At 46.9% G+C, this 15356-nt stretch overlaps 1 long non-coding RNA gene across 1 annotated transcript in view; it reads right to left on the bottom strand.

The window, feature by feature from the left end:
* Positions 1-473: 473 nt before the first annotated feature.
* LOC147029315 (uncharacterized) overlaps positions 474-15356 on the bottom strand; it is a 29461-nt gene continuing 14578 nt past the window's right edge. The window contains exon 3 of the long non-coding RNA XR_015055702.1: positions 474-1578. This is a non-coding gene — a long non-coding RNA (uncharacterized LOC147029315). The remainder of the gene's footprint in view (positions 1579-15356) is intronic.

Below are 15356 nucleotides of genomic sequence, written 5' to 3'. Positions count from 1 at the left end.
TTGTCACTTCCACACCTGTTCGCAAACTTTACGCACATTTACGGTGACGTCGACTCGTCCGAAACAAATTCCGCGCACCAGGACGCTTTGAACGGCTTTCATTTCCATTCGTGCTGAACACTCACTCGTGCACACCACACACACCACACCCTTACTTCAAACATTCAACAAGTCTTACTCACTCACTCACTCACTCACAAACCCATTCATTCATTCATTCACTCATTCATTCATTCACTCACTCACCTGCCGACCTACCCACCTACCCCTTTCTCACACACCATTTTCCTTTCTGAGCACCTATTTTGTTGTTGTTGTTGTTGAATACCATAAAATGTACACGATGCTAAATTGTGTGTCAAGGAAACCGCACAGTGCAGGTGTATGTCCCTGAAGGACGTACGTCTCAAGCCGTGCTTTGGTTCCTGCCCACCACTCCGGCCCACAACAGAATGTGCACCTCGTGCTCATAACCTCATATCTTTAATATCGATAATAATAACAATGAAAGAGCCCTTAATGAGCTGCACGTGTTGTGAAACATCGGTTTAGCGATGAGAACGACCCATCACAGCGAACCCTGGTCGCCCGACACCCTGGACTGCTGAGTGCCTGGTGGAGAGGGTGAACATGGATGGTTTGATTTGTGACTTTCGATGTTGACAAAACTTGCGCGTGACGTCATCTCGACATTCTGCCCACGTGACCGTCGAATGAAGCCCGACAAGTGTCACCCAGTAACTGACTGGGTTTACCGAGGTAACGGGTCATTTTTACCACGACCATGACCACGACCATGACCACCAGCAGGGTGGGTCCACGTCAGTGGTCATGAGGAGGATGCACCATCACACATCTGACTCTCGAGTTGGGTTTCTCCTTCATTGCGTTAAACACAAGCCACGGACAGCGCACGACCATTCTTGACCTTGACCGGTTTGACCACCTCAGGTGAGGTTTCATGAAAAAGGAAGCACCCAACAGCCGAACAGGTAAATAGCAGCAACTGACAAAGTAGAAAAGCTCAATAAGATTCTTTAAATTGTTACAAATGAAGATCATTATGGGTCGTGCCTCTCCTAGTCGATGATAAGTCGATAATTGTTCACCACACCCACAAAAATCAATAGAGTGTACGGTGTGGAATGCCCCCCCTAACCACTCAACCCCTCTCCTCCCTCTTCCTCTCCACCACGTGTGTATCGTTGGTTGGTGTGTGTGTGTTTTGATCCATAGGTGATCTCAGACCAGTGAAAGGTAGAAAATTACGTGCATTACTTGCAAAAGAACAAAATTATGGAGAAAACTAGAAGGGCACTCGGTGGAGCGCGTACCTCCGGCACGTAATACCTGATCCACAAGAACATATCAGTCCCAAATACAATTTTGAAATACCATGCTATACAGTAGTATCATCGTTTGTGGACCTATCTCTCAATGGTGAAGAATCACTTTTAACATTCCAGGAGCTGGATCTGGTTGAGGATCTTCACCAAATCTCATCAGTTCTCCCTCATCACGCACCGAACCTGTCCACAAAATTTCATCCGGATCCGTCCAAAACTTTTTTGAGAAATCCTGCACACAGACAAACAAAAAAAGAAACAAAAAAACAAGAATATGTCATGCGGAGCACGACACCTGCAAAATCCATGAAACAAATTGGACCTCAAAGAGTGATTGGTGGTTGAATTCAGTGACCAAAGATGCAACAACTCTTCAAATTTCAAGGTTGAAAATTGAGGATTTTTAAAATACCACCTTAGTTGTGAGGGCAGGTCAGATAAGATCAGTGAACTTCTCCAGATACCATGTAAACCTGCACGAACCTGTTCAATGGTCGGGTTGTCGGCGAATAAACCGTCTCCCCCACCAGGTTTTTTGGTGAGGAGGGTGTATGACATGGACCACCCAGCAGGATGAAGAACAAAACCTGTCAAAGGGCGGAGGAGCTCCTCGTGAGCCAACGGCCATCCAGATATTGTGCCCGACTGTGTCTGCAGACGTCCTCCAGCAGTTGGGTTACTTTTTTATTAGGAGGTTGGTGGCAGGATTTGCACTCCGGCCAACATAAAACCCTTCGTTCCGCAAAACACAAAAACGCAAAAAAATCTGAAAACCCACTCCGTGGGAGTACCCCCTGTGCAGCTTCCCTTCGCAGGACAGCTCACCGGATGACGGGATTGGGGCAAAGCCTTTGGGACCCCCAATCTTTGATGATAGGAGGGAAACCACAGGGTAACATCCCTGGGTCAGATTACGGGAGAGTGTGTCGGAGTGGTGCTGAGGAGTCGTCCACCAGACGACAGTCCCTTGGATTAACCTGAGGTGGTACCTTCGGGTGGGTGCCTGGAATGTCCTATCCTTAAGAGAGGATAATCACCTGTCTCTGTTGACATCCGAGCTCAAGCGTTTGGACATCGGGATTGCAGCACTCTCTGAGGTTCGGAGACCGAATGATGGCGAGATCATGGTGGGTAGTTACACCTACTATTGGTCTGGTCGCTCTGATGGTTACCATACCCAAGGAGTTGCTGCAGCTGTGTCCAATAAGCTGACTCCATTGATAATTGAGGTAACACCGGTCAACGAGCGTATAATGAGACAAAGGATTCATCACTCCTTCGGTGTCATTTCCCTCGTCTCTGTTTATGCTCCAAATGAGGCGAGTGATCTCACCGTGAAGGATGCATTCTACGCCACGCTCGAGTCTGTGGTTGATCAGTGCCCCAGACGAGATACACTTCCAGTCTTGGGGGATTTCAATGCATTGACTGGAACTGATAGGGATGATTATGAGATATGTGTTGGTCCCCATGGGTTAGGAACTATGAACCAGAATATCACTAAGTTCCTTGACTTTGCAAGAAGTCATGGACTTAGGGTGGCTGGTTCATGGTTTCAGTGCCCACAAGCTCATCGCTGGACTTGGTATTCCAACGCTGGCGGAGTGGCAAAGGAGATTGACCATGTCCTCGTTGATGGTCGCTGGAGGATGATCCAGAACTGCAGGGTCTACCGGAGTGCTCATTTCCTCAAAAATGACCACAGGCTTGTTGTGGTAACTCTGAAGTTGCAGCTTAAATCCAGGAGAATGGTACCATCCCAGCTGAGGCTGGATGTTGGCAAGCTCAAGGATGAGAGGGTAGCTGAGGAGTTTGCGAACAGGCTGAGTGGAGATTTGAGGAGTCTGGGTGCTTTGAGGAATCCGGGAGAGTTGTGGAGTGCCTTCAATACCACTGTCCTTGACGTTGTCGGTGGATGTCTTGGAACTCACCGCAGGGCAAAGAAGAATGTTGTCTCTGAAGAGACACTGGATACCATTGACCAGAGTCGCAGGGCCAGGCTGAATGGCAGAGCTGAGCTGTTCAAGGAGCTGAGGCGTAAAACTGAACGTGTACTAAGGGTAGACAAGGAGGGAGATGTGCGAGGAATCTGTGAGGGGGTAGAGCTGGTGCTCCTGTTTCTCCCCTTTTCTCGGCTTCACGCTGTGGAAACCAAGGCATATAGGATCATTAGTATCTCCCGCAGTGAGGCTGAGCCTTTGGGCCTCTCACTATCTCACCGCAGGCAGGTCACTGGTCTTTCTGTCTTCTACCATCTCCTCTCTGGCCTCGCCCCACCCCCTGCTCTGTCTGAGATATGTACCCCCCCCCCCCCATATTTCCACAGGGCACTGAAAGTCCATCAGCATCCCCCTTCTGGTAAAACTACCAAAATCACGAATCACTGCTCACCTTCACTCTTTCATTCCCCTTTTTCCCCACCTTTGGAACACACTCCCACACTCTCTTCAATCACACTCTTCCATCCAGGTTTTGAAAACAGCTGTTCACCACCATCCAAAACCACAATCTTTTCTACCCCCATTAATCCACCCCAAACCCACCTCCTTCAAATTCCCAACTTTCCTTCTTGAAAGTCCCTGTGGTGTCCATCTTGTTTGCCCTGTGTTCCCCCACCCCATCCCTCTCCTTTCCACAGATCTCCTCATGTCTCTGTTCCCCATTGTTTTTTACTCCCCTCTCCCACCCCTCTTCTCTCCTGGTCCCCCTTGTGTTGTTGTTTGTTCTGTGTGTTAGATCTCATACCAGTCTCGATATTGTATGTCTAAAAAAAGCTTTGTGTTGGCTCGATGGTTAAGGTGGCTGGCTTAAGATATTATGGTCGTTAGTTTGAGCCCCTCCACCCGTTGAAATAACATAAGGTTGGTTGACTCAGCCTGTCATCCTTCTGAGGTTGGAAAAATGAGTACCAGCTTACTGGGGTAATAAGCCATTCGAGTATCCTGCATCGGAGTGGCGATCCGTCCAAGACTGTACTCCACCAAATGAAACTACCTCACCAGCCCTATGCATCTCATGGGGTGAAAGCAATGGTTGGTTACAACATGGATAGTTTCTAACTTATATATTGGGGCCTCATATGTCATTTCTCCTACCAATGGCTTCAAGTGTGATGCAGCCATGGCCCTGTGACACCCTTAAGACCCAATTGGGACCTTTATTCGCCAAATCTTGACACCATTATTTTTCATGCACTCGGATAAAACTTTCAACGGTGTCATATGTTACAGTGAGTGGCCGATTTACCTCGACTCCATTTGCATCATCTTCGTACAAGTATTCTTCATTTCCCAGCGCTCTGATCACACCATCTCGCGGTACCTCGGTGATGACTTCTTCGATCTGGATTCGCTGCGCGGGCCTGTTCGGTCGCTTCATCGGAGATTCCTCAATTCCAGATTTGCCGTACGACTCACCTGGAAGCCCGATTATGGCGAGGGCAGCGCCATATTGCTCCACTTTGCCTTCCCAGTCCATAAATTTTTTGAGCAGTCCGTTCGAGACACGAGATGGCCTGCCTCTCCCTCCCCCTAGTTCCTCGCCTCTCAAACCACACCATTAAATTGTCTGTTTCTGAACTCTCAACCTGGATCATTAAATTGTGCAAGGATTCCATTGAGTGCCACACATTGGCCGTGAGAGTCGAGCAAGTCAGAAAGCCATGTGCGGAGTTGGCCTTGGATGTCATCGGCAGAGTTTTGAGCGTAAGGTGGGACCACCAAACTGGATCGAAAGCAAGAGATATGTCCAGAGAGACGGCCCTGGTCTCATTTCTGACATCCATTGCTGGGTTCGCATGAGCAACATGTCCAAGGTAGAGTGACCAGGTCTGAAACCAGATGAGGTTGATGGAGAAAAAGAAATATCATCAGTGCGGTCGTTGTTGGAGGAAAAGGATGATTGGGAGTAAACTGATAGGTCTGCAGTTAAGGGGATTGAGCAGAAATTTCAATCAGAAGCTTCAAACGAAATGCACATTGGACAGCTGTGTTGATTTCCCCTTCGATAAATGGCACACTTGGAAATGATGCAATGCCGCATGCCCAATTGAAGACAATTTGTTCCCCATATTGGGGCGTTCATTACAAAGGCTAATGAAGCCACACTCTTCTGGAGCATGACTATGAGGTTCGGCAAATTGCATGGCAGGGCTTTAATGGAATAATAATAGGCGATCAAACGATTGTAATGGTATCCAATAAACAAGTAGTTAATCATCCTCTGGATTGCCTCTTGATAGGGATTGGTCCTGTTGGCGTTGCCCTTTCTTTTGGCATGAACAAGCCCCAAATGCACACCAAACAAGAACAGTTTGAGTGAAATTGTTGCACATTGACCAGAAGAGATGGGAAAAGATCACAAATTCGTTGTCAACTCTCATGTTGGACTGAATTTCAGAGAAGACTAGTAAAAGTACACATGAGGCCGAGGGAAGCGAAGTCCGTCCATGCATCCATCAGGACCATACTCCGTGCAGAGCGTTGGTGCTGCCTAAGCAGTCTCCTGGGCTATTGGGCACAATCCTGGATGGGTCACCACTCCGACGCAGGATACCAGCAAGCTGGCACTCATTTTGCAGACCTCGGAAGGATGACAGGCCGAGTCAACCCCACCTGGTATTAATTCAATGCTCAGCAGGATTTGAACTCCACCCTGCAACTCACGGCAACAGAAAACAGTTTCCATCCAATCATGATGTATCTTTGTTTTTTGTTTTTTTTAAGTTTCCACGGGTAGGCACTCCTATGTTGATGAAAGTTTTGAATCAATCTCTCAAGTGGTTGTGGAGAAAACGAATTTTTAAGTGAATAAAGCAGAAAAAGTGAAGGCAGAAGGAAAAAAAAAGTGAGGGCCTAGGCCAACATTGCACAACATGGTCAAGGATGGTGGTGGATGCCTTTTACTAGTACATCACTGCCAGCATTGCAAATGTTAATTATGCGTGTGATTAATCAAAGTTGACTTTGGCAGCAGCTGCCTTTTCACGCTTGAACCAATTTATATCATGACATTGCTTCGCATGAGTCAATGCTGCAGTTTTCCTTTGCTCTGTATAATAAATATTGGTGCAAGTCAAGATCAAATGGGAAGGTTTACAATGCACACTTACTGAACCCAATGTAAGCACTTTTTATGTTTATCCAAAGAAATCATGTTTGCCAATATCTCTTGAGGCTGGTGCGATCGTCCGTGACTCGAGAGGTATGCGTACTCACCTCTGTGCAATTTAGCCTTGGTTCGTATCTCGGCCCAGCCATAAACTATAATCCTGATGTTTCACAGGCAGGGAGAGCCATCCATGAATGTACACCCGACCAAGTAACTGCTTCAGCAGAACTGATGCTGCATAAAGCATGGTGGTGGTGCACAAGAAATACAGGATCTCTCGGTGGGCCCTCACACTCCCTGCCTGACTGCACAGTAAATGTTCATGCAAAAGGCTTTTGCAATCGATCTATCTAGGAGACTGACGTTCAGGGAGATATAAAAGCATTCTTTTTAGCAATGTGTTCATCAGTTTTACATGTCCAATCTCTCAAACCACCCATTTTGTTCCCTGTCATGTTTTGCTGTTGCCGTGCCGCTTCACAGACCTATTTTACTTTCTACCTACTTCAATTCACACCCCGCCCCCCTTCCCTTTAATCAACATCCATAGATATTGTGTCTGCCAGTTAGTCACAATGCTCAGAGATACCATCGTTTCGACTCCGCGGTGTTTCTCGTTTGAATTTGCCAGACGACCCACCTGCCTGAGAATTTGTTTGCCGTGACCTACATGAGTAAAAAAAGAAAAAGATTGGGGACTTTTTGAAATTAAACATTATTTCTCTTGATAATGGATACAATATTTTTTAGTTCTGGGTGCAAAACAAGCACAGATTTATCATCTCTCATCTTCAGTTGTCCTACCATTTTTTTCGCCAATGGTTCACAGAAGCTTGTGGCGAGGCAGTTGTCCTGAAACAACTTGCCCTTACTTCATGGAAAGCAAACCCAACTGAGGGGAATCTCAGTTCCTTCCATGAAGCTCAGAACAAATGTGTGTCTACCCTCAGGAGAGCCAGAAAACAAGATCTTTCCAGGCTCAGGTCTGAACTCTCAAACCTCTCTCTCTCTCTCCTCCAAATCATGATGGCATCTAAACAAATCTGTTTCTGGTGTATGTTCGCCCTCCATCCCCCCCCCTCAACCTCAAATGGCCGCACTGCTGATACCGCACGTGAAAAGGCTGAATGCCTAAACTCGGTGTTTGCATCAAAATCTTGTGTCCAAAACCCATCGCTTTCTGTACCCACCTTACCCAGTCGCACCCAACTGTCCCTGGACTCTGTGTCCTTTTTTTCTGACAAGGTGGAGAGCTTGCTGTCAAACCTCGACTCAGATTCTACCACAGGTCCAGACGGCATCAGCCCACGTGTCCTAAAAACCTACTCCTCTGCTCTTGCTCACCCTGTCTCTGTTCTATTCACCATCTCATTTGCTCAAGGTCATCTGCCATCTGCTTGGAAATCAGCAAACATCACTGCCCTGCATAAAAAGTTGCAAAAACAGATCCCTGCAACAACAGACCAATCAGCCTTCTCCCAATCATCAGCAAGGTTATGGAATCCATCATCACTTCAGACTTTAAATCCTTCCACTTCCCCAATGGCTTGATTTCTGATTATAAATTTAGTTTCACACCAGGTCACTCTACCCTGGATATGCTGCTTCTGCCCTCCCAACAATGGATGGAGGTTCTCAATGCCAGACATTTAATCAGAGCCATATTCCTAGACATATCGTGTGCTTTTGACACGATCTGGCACCCTGCCCTACTCACCAAACTCTCTTCCCATGGTATCCAAAGCCATCTTCACTCATGACTCGCAGACTTCCTCTCCTGTCACGCCAACCTGTGGCCCTAAATGGAGTTCTTTCATCCCCTCTTCCTGTCCAGGCTGGAGTTCCTCAAGGTTGCGTTCTGGGCCCTGTTCTTTTTCTGGTTTTCATCAATGATCTCTCCGACTCTCTGGAAAATTCTCTTTATCTCTTTGCTAATGACTCCACCCTCTGCCGTACCATCTGTCATCCCTCAGACCGGCAAGCAGCAGCTACTTCACTCACTGCAGATCTGGGTAAAATCACAAACTGGTCCAACACGTGGAACATGTCTTTCAATCCTGATAAATCTCACACTATCACTATTTCTTTCTGTAAGGACTGTCTGGAAACCAACCCCCCCCCCCCACCCATCGACCTTCTCAACAATGCTCTGGAAGAAGTCCTTTCGTTCAAGCTTCTGGGTCTTACGATCTGCAATAATCTTTCCTGGGAAAGCCACATTTCCAACCTGGCCTCCAAAGCCAGTCGCCAACTGGGAATCCTCTGTCATGCAAGGTCCTTCTTCGGCCCACCTGACCTCCAGATCACGTACAAATCTTTTGTCCGCAGCCTGATAGAGTACTGCTCTGCACTCTGGGCTGGTGCTCCTGCCTCTGACCTTTCTCGGCTTCACACTGTGGAAACAAAGGCATTTCGGATCATTGGCATCTCCCGCGATGAGGCTGAGTCTTTTGGCCTCTCACTCTCTTACCGCAGGCAGGTCGGTGGTCTTTGGTCTTCTACCGTCTCCTCTCCAGCCTCGCCCCCCCTGCTCTGTCTGCGATATGTTCTTCCAACCGCCCCACCCCCCATATTTCCGCAGAGCACTCAAGGTCCACCAGCAACCCCTTTCTGGTAAAACTACCAAAATCACGAATCACTGCTCACCTTCACTCTTTTATTCCTATTTTTTTCACCGCCTTTGGAATAAACTCCCACACTCTCTTCAATCCCATTCTTCCCTCCAGGCCTTCAAAACAGTCGTTCACCACTACTTCTTATCTTCCCTCATCCAAAACCTCAATCTTTTCTACCCCCATTAATCCACCCCAAACCCTCCTCCTTCAAATTCCCTGCTTTCCTTCCTGAAAGTCCCTGTGGTGTCCATCTTGTATAGCCCGCGTTCCCCATTCCATCCCTCTCCCTTCCACAGATCTCTTAATGTCTCTGTTCCCCACTGTTTTGTCCTTCCCACTCCCTTCATGCCCCCTCGCTGTGCGTTGTGTGTTCGCTCTCATATGAGCAGTGTGACCACTCCTCATTTTCATAAATGCCAAGGTGAGCCACTTCAAAAAGCCAAGAATCACAAGGTTTCGGAAAAGTGATGATAATAGAAAACCAAGACGAAAAGAAAACCTATAGAAAACCAAGACACCAAGGTGAACAACGAATAGCTAAGATCTTGTGAAAAAAGCCAAGGAGTGGTCACACTGCATATGAGCCTTGACAATGAATACAAAAACAAAACACTCATCATAACAAAGATTTGTGTCAAGGTGCTTAAATTCTCTATCGATTTGAGAGTTATTTGTGTTGGGATTTGAACTTTTTGATCGCTTTTTGTTTCTTCCCAGCAAAATCCACTCACGGCAGTTAGCTAAAAATATGTCTGCTTTGCTGTTTTCTTATTCACAAGTGCGGGCCCATACGTGTGTGCCCGTACGTGCGTGGCCATGAGTGCAAAAAAAAATAATAATAAAAAAACTTTCAAACCAAGTGCCAGAAACTACAACTACACAGGCCGTTCCTTCGCTCTCACGTTCCTGTACGTGCGTGGCTGTATGTGCAAAAAAAAAGAACAATTGTGACGTCAATCATGATGTCATAGCACCGTGTCCTGTCATTGGTTTGGTAAATAAATGGCCATAACTTGGGAACCACTTGTCCGATTAATATTAATGAAAAGGCACATACCCAGGTCCCCAGCAATATACCTGGCAAGTTTCAATTAGATCGGACAAGTAGTTGTCGAGAAACAGCACTCACAGACAGACACACACAGAGATTGCTGGAATTATAGATAGATGAGGTCCTGCTGAACACGTGCCTGTACTCAACATGAAGTTCCTCTCAGAAGAAATCGGTATCATCGTATCGAGCAAGGTTGCGATTCTCACAGTGAGCCTGCTCTAGTCTCGCACGGTGTACATCCTGATGGCGCAGGGCATCTCTTACTTGCCGGTCTTCTCGCTGGTGAGGGATTTCTTCTGCACGACGCCTTGCCTCGCGTTCAGTGTTGTCTGCCAAGCGAGCAGCTCGTTCTTCATCCGTTTCTTCTGCACGACGCCTTGCCTCGCGTTCAGTGTTGTCTGCCAAGCGAGCAGCTCGTTCTTCATCCATTTCCTCTACATGACGCCTTGTCACACGCGTAGCATCGCGTGTCAAGCGAGCAGCTCGTGCTTCATCTGGTTCTTCTGAACGATGCCTTGTCACGCGCATAGCATCGCGTGTCAAGTGAGCAGCTCGTGCTTCATCTGTTTGTTCTGCACGACGCCTTGCCTTGCGTCCAGTATTGTCTGCCAAGCGAGCAGCTCGTGTTTCATCCATTTCAGCTGCACGATGCCTTGTTATGCGCATTGCGTCGCATGTCAAGCGAGCAGCTCGTGCTTCATCAGTTTCTTATGCACGACGCTGTTCCTCGCGTCCAGTGTTGTCTCTGCCGAGCGAGCAGCTCGTGCTTCATCCATTTCAGCTGCAGGACACCTTGTCACGTGCGTAGCATCACGTGTCAAGCGAGCAGCTCGTGCTTCGTCCGATTCCATTGCACGTGCATGATGTGCAGCTTCGTTCCTTCGCTCTCGTAAGCGACGACTGGATTGGGGCATTGTTTCAATGAGATCAGACCAACCATATCATATATGGCCATAACTTGGGAAACACTTGGCAAACAGCTGAAACGGATGAAGAAGAACGATATCAAACCTTGAAAAGGCACACACTCAGGTCCCAAGCGTCAATTGTGACGTCATATCAAACGAAGAAGAAGAAGAAGAAGAAGAAGAAGAAGAAGAAGAAGAAGAAGAAGAAGAAGAAGAAGAAGAAGAAGAAGAAGAAGAAGAATTGTGACGTCAATTGTGATACGTGCAAAAAAAAAAGAAAAAAAAAAGATCAATTCTGTCGTCAATCGTGATGTCATAGCACCGTGTCCTGTCATTGGTTTGGTAAATAAATGGCCATAACTTGGGAACCACTTGTCCGATTAATATCAAACCTTGAAAAGGCACATCCTTGGGTCGCCAGCAATATTCCTGGCAAGTTTCCATTAGATTGGACCAGTGGTTGTCGAGAAACAGCGGTCACAGACACACAGACAGACAGACACACACACACACACACACACACACACACACACACACACACACACACACACAGATTGCTGGAATTATAGATCGATAAAGGGAGGCCGGAAAGGTAGGAAATGTGGTCAACCTTGAATGCTCCACAGGAACATTGTGTAACCAGATTTGGGAGAAAACCTCAGGTCCTGCTTATCTGCTTAATATACTGGTGTTGAAAGGACATAAACCAGCTGCGAAACCAGCTGGTCCTTTGATGAAAGGAAGGACTATTGTGTGCTGGAATAAGCCAATGTGGAAAGATAAACATATATAAGGGAGTGACTCTGCTGTTCTGGCAGAACACTCTCCAAGATTCTTCAATTGATAATTGGTGTTCCTGGAGTCTGTTCTCCATGTACGTAGATGTTTGACAGTTAATACACATTTTTCTCTCAAGTATATCGATGTCCACATGCCTCAGTGAAGGGTGAGGTACGGTTCGACAATTGGCGCAGCGAGCAGGGGTGAGGCGAGGTGGAGGAGAGGTGGGGATGGACTCTTGGTGACCAAAGAAAGGCCACAGTGACCAATTTGGATAAGTAAGCATTTGTACTCGGGAGTTTAAATTAGATACTCTCTCATTCACGTCATAGACTATCCATGAAAAAACACCAGTCAATTAGCAGGGATTTGGGTTATGGCAATAGGAAGCAATTAAGAGAAAAAGCACAGCCAAGCAGGCGACCTTGGCGGGAAAGGTGCTGAAGCTTCAGGGTCAATTAGAAGGTGGATAAATCTTGATGAATCTCATTCTTGTCAAGCTCAGAATGGAAGGTAAAATAGCGCTTGCCGTAGCATCGTCGGGTATCGTGGCGACTCTGCTCAAAGGTGGTAGGAATTTCGGCTTCAACTTGTCCCCCCTCCCCCCAATCTGACTACGGTCGCCAAAGCTATGTACACTGTGAAAAATGATTGTGGACGAGGTACGCTCCTCAAGTGCTGTAACGTGATCGTGTGGGACGAACATACCACGCCTCACAAGCAGGCATTCGAAGCACTTGACCAAGCTCTCCAAGATATTCAACAAAACAGTTCACCCACAGGAGGAGTGACGGTTCTTCTTGTCAGTCATTTGAGACAAACCTTTCTCATAATTCGACGGAGCACTCGATCCGATCAAGTCAATGCGAGTCCAAAATCGTCAATGCCGTGGTGAGACGTTGAAGAGAAAGACCCTCCACAGCAATCCAATACGTGCACGCACTTTCGAGGAGATCATGGTGAAGACCAGTTTGCCACTCTTCTGCTTCACATTGGTGATGGTAAAATCGAACCTGATACCAGTGGCGGCCTCAACCCTCTCCATGAAAATCTGGCTGCGGTGATGAGTTCCGACAACGACTTGATAAACAGCGTGTTTCCGAATTATCCAATAAATTATGGAGACGCTGACTGGTTGTCGCAAGGGGCAACACGAGCCCCACAAAACGACTCCGTTCATCCACCGACTACTGGAACGTGTGCCCAGTGAAGGAGCCGCCCACAAATCCATTGACAGTTCCGGACGTGGATCGAATCGTTCATGACACTGTCGAGTTTGTAAACTCGCTACATCCTCCGGGAATGCCACCCCATGAGCTGAAATTGAAAGTCGGGACACCAATCATGCTTCTTCGCAATCTGGATTCCCCCAAAACGAACCTCGGTTGGTCGTGCGACAGTTGATGAAAAAATCTCATCAAAGCTGCGATCTCCATCAGAGAGTTTTACAGGAGAGAATGTGTAGATTCCCCATAATCCACTCATTCCCATCGACTGTCCGCTTGAATTCAAGCGCCCCCCAATTCCCAATATCTCTGTCATTCGCCATGTTGATAAACAAGGAGCGAGGACAAACGCTACACCAAGCAGGACTCTATCAAGCCCAACAAAGTGTTTCACATGGCCAGCTTTATGTCGGATGCTCCAGAATTGGGACTGGAATGAGTGTGTTCATATATGCATATTATAGATGAACCAGGGATGTAGTATACCCGGAAGTTCTCACTTAAAATAAGCCTGATTCAATCAGTGAGTAACAAAGCCTACAATCCATTGAGGATGGGTATCCCAGGAGTCTTACATACTGTACATGCATTTCAGGGAGACAAAAAACAAATTTATTGTTTCTGGGGATTGTGCAGCATCACTGAAAACAAGCCTTAGACTATGGCAGGCTTGGCAGCCACAGGGGACAAAAAGACTCTGAGATTAATTTCAAGGAAGCGCGCGTGAACAGCACACGGGCTGACTTTCATGTTGTAGCCATTATTGTTGCCCTGACCCTGCAGTCACTGACAGGGATCCCTGTTGTGTTTGTAAACCTATGGTCAGTATTTCCTCAACTACCTTGCTGTGCTTGCTATCAGCTGTATGGAGTCATTGTAAATGTTCTTTCTGAGACGGTGATCTTGCAGCACCTCTTTACTTCTGATCCGGCATACATGTTCTTTCATCAAAAGGCCAAACCTTTCATAAAAGCTCAAGCTGAGCCAGAAAGTTGATATTATCAATCCGTGCAGTCATTCGTGGGTACAATCCAAACAGTGAGCGGCTGAGCCAAAAGCTGAACAATAGCAAGCGGGGGCTATCAATTGTATGCCGGTACTGTCATTCACTTTAAAACTCCATTTGCATTTCTTGTGCTGCAGATATTCCTCATGAGACGTTAAGAACTTTGCCATCTCATGCCCGAGAGTCTGCTTGATTGAGCAGCTGTGGTGCTATATCCCGACAAAGATGATTCATTTTGCAAAAAAAAAAAAAAAAAGTACCAATCGAACAAGGTATCAAAAAGCTCGAAGGAAGCACAGAACGATCCCAATGACCGACTACCTAATTGGGAATGCAGGGAAGATTGTGGCTCATTCACTGTTTGTCCTCCCTCTTACCCACTCCTCCTCTCACCTCCCCGTCTATCCCCTTTCCTTGTTCGTTCGTTCCCTTGCTTTGTACAACTATGGCTCCACTGTTAGTTTGTTGCCTTTTTAAACTCCATCAACTCGCTCTTCCATGTGCCTCAATCTTGTGCATCATGAAAAGTGAGTTTGAGTGTGTATGTGTGTTGCAGTGGGTATCTATCCCAATCGGTTGCTCACCCTTTGGCGCACAGAGAATGCCTCGAGGGCGACCATGAGCTCGTGGCTGGCAGGAACACCACTGCAGGTTTGGGCAGGGATTTGGAATTTGGCCAGAGCGCCGGGAACAATTTTTAGTTTCTGTGAGACGCCCCGTGATCCTCAACATCCACCAGCAAATGCTAGCGTACAGGATACACGTCTTCATCATCATTATCAGGGTCAATCTGATACTTCCCACTGCAAGGCAAAGGCTTCTCCAATAATGTTCCAACTTTTTTGATCTTCTGCTTCTTCCATGTCACCGTCACTGTCCTCCTCCCCAACTCATCTCTCCATTTGTACATGCTCCCTCTTCGTTTTCAGATGCCCCAAATAAGTTGGCGTTCTGTCATTAATCTGCTCCATATTTCATCTCCTCTTATTTTACGTGTTCGGCCCATCTTTTAGTGCATTTAGCTCTCAGTTTAATGCGGCATGTTTATATTGTTCAATTTAGCCAAGGTGAACCAGCTCAAGGAAGATGATGAGGCCATATAGGACAGCTTGCTTAGTGCGTTTTACACATGGTCTATATGCAGAGATGAAAAGGTTAAATGACAAAGGGCAGCAAAAGATAGAGGGAGAAGAACAGAAGATCATCCTGCCTGAAGAGGAACAGAATGGGAAAGAATCAGTGTGTTTTGAAGCGATTGTGCATGTGCATGGGTAATTGTGTGAGCTGGTGATGGGCAGCACATCTGAAAGAG

The sequence above is a fragment of the Eptatretus burgeri genome, chromosome 3 (assembly GCF_056783735.1).
Source record: "Eptatretus burgeri isolate ZD-2024b chromosome 3, Ebu_testis_v1, whole genome shotgun sequence".
NCBI lineage: Eukaryota > Metazoa > Chordata > Myxini > Myxiniformes > Myxinidae > Eptatretus > Eptatretus burgeri.
Note: the sequence above shows the minus strand (reverse complement) of the source record. Positions and strands in the feature narration are given on the sequence as shown.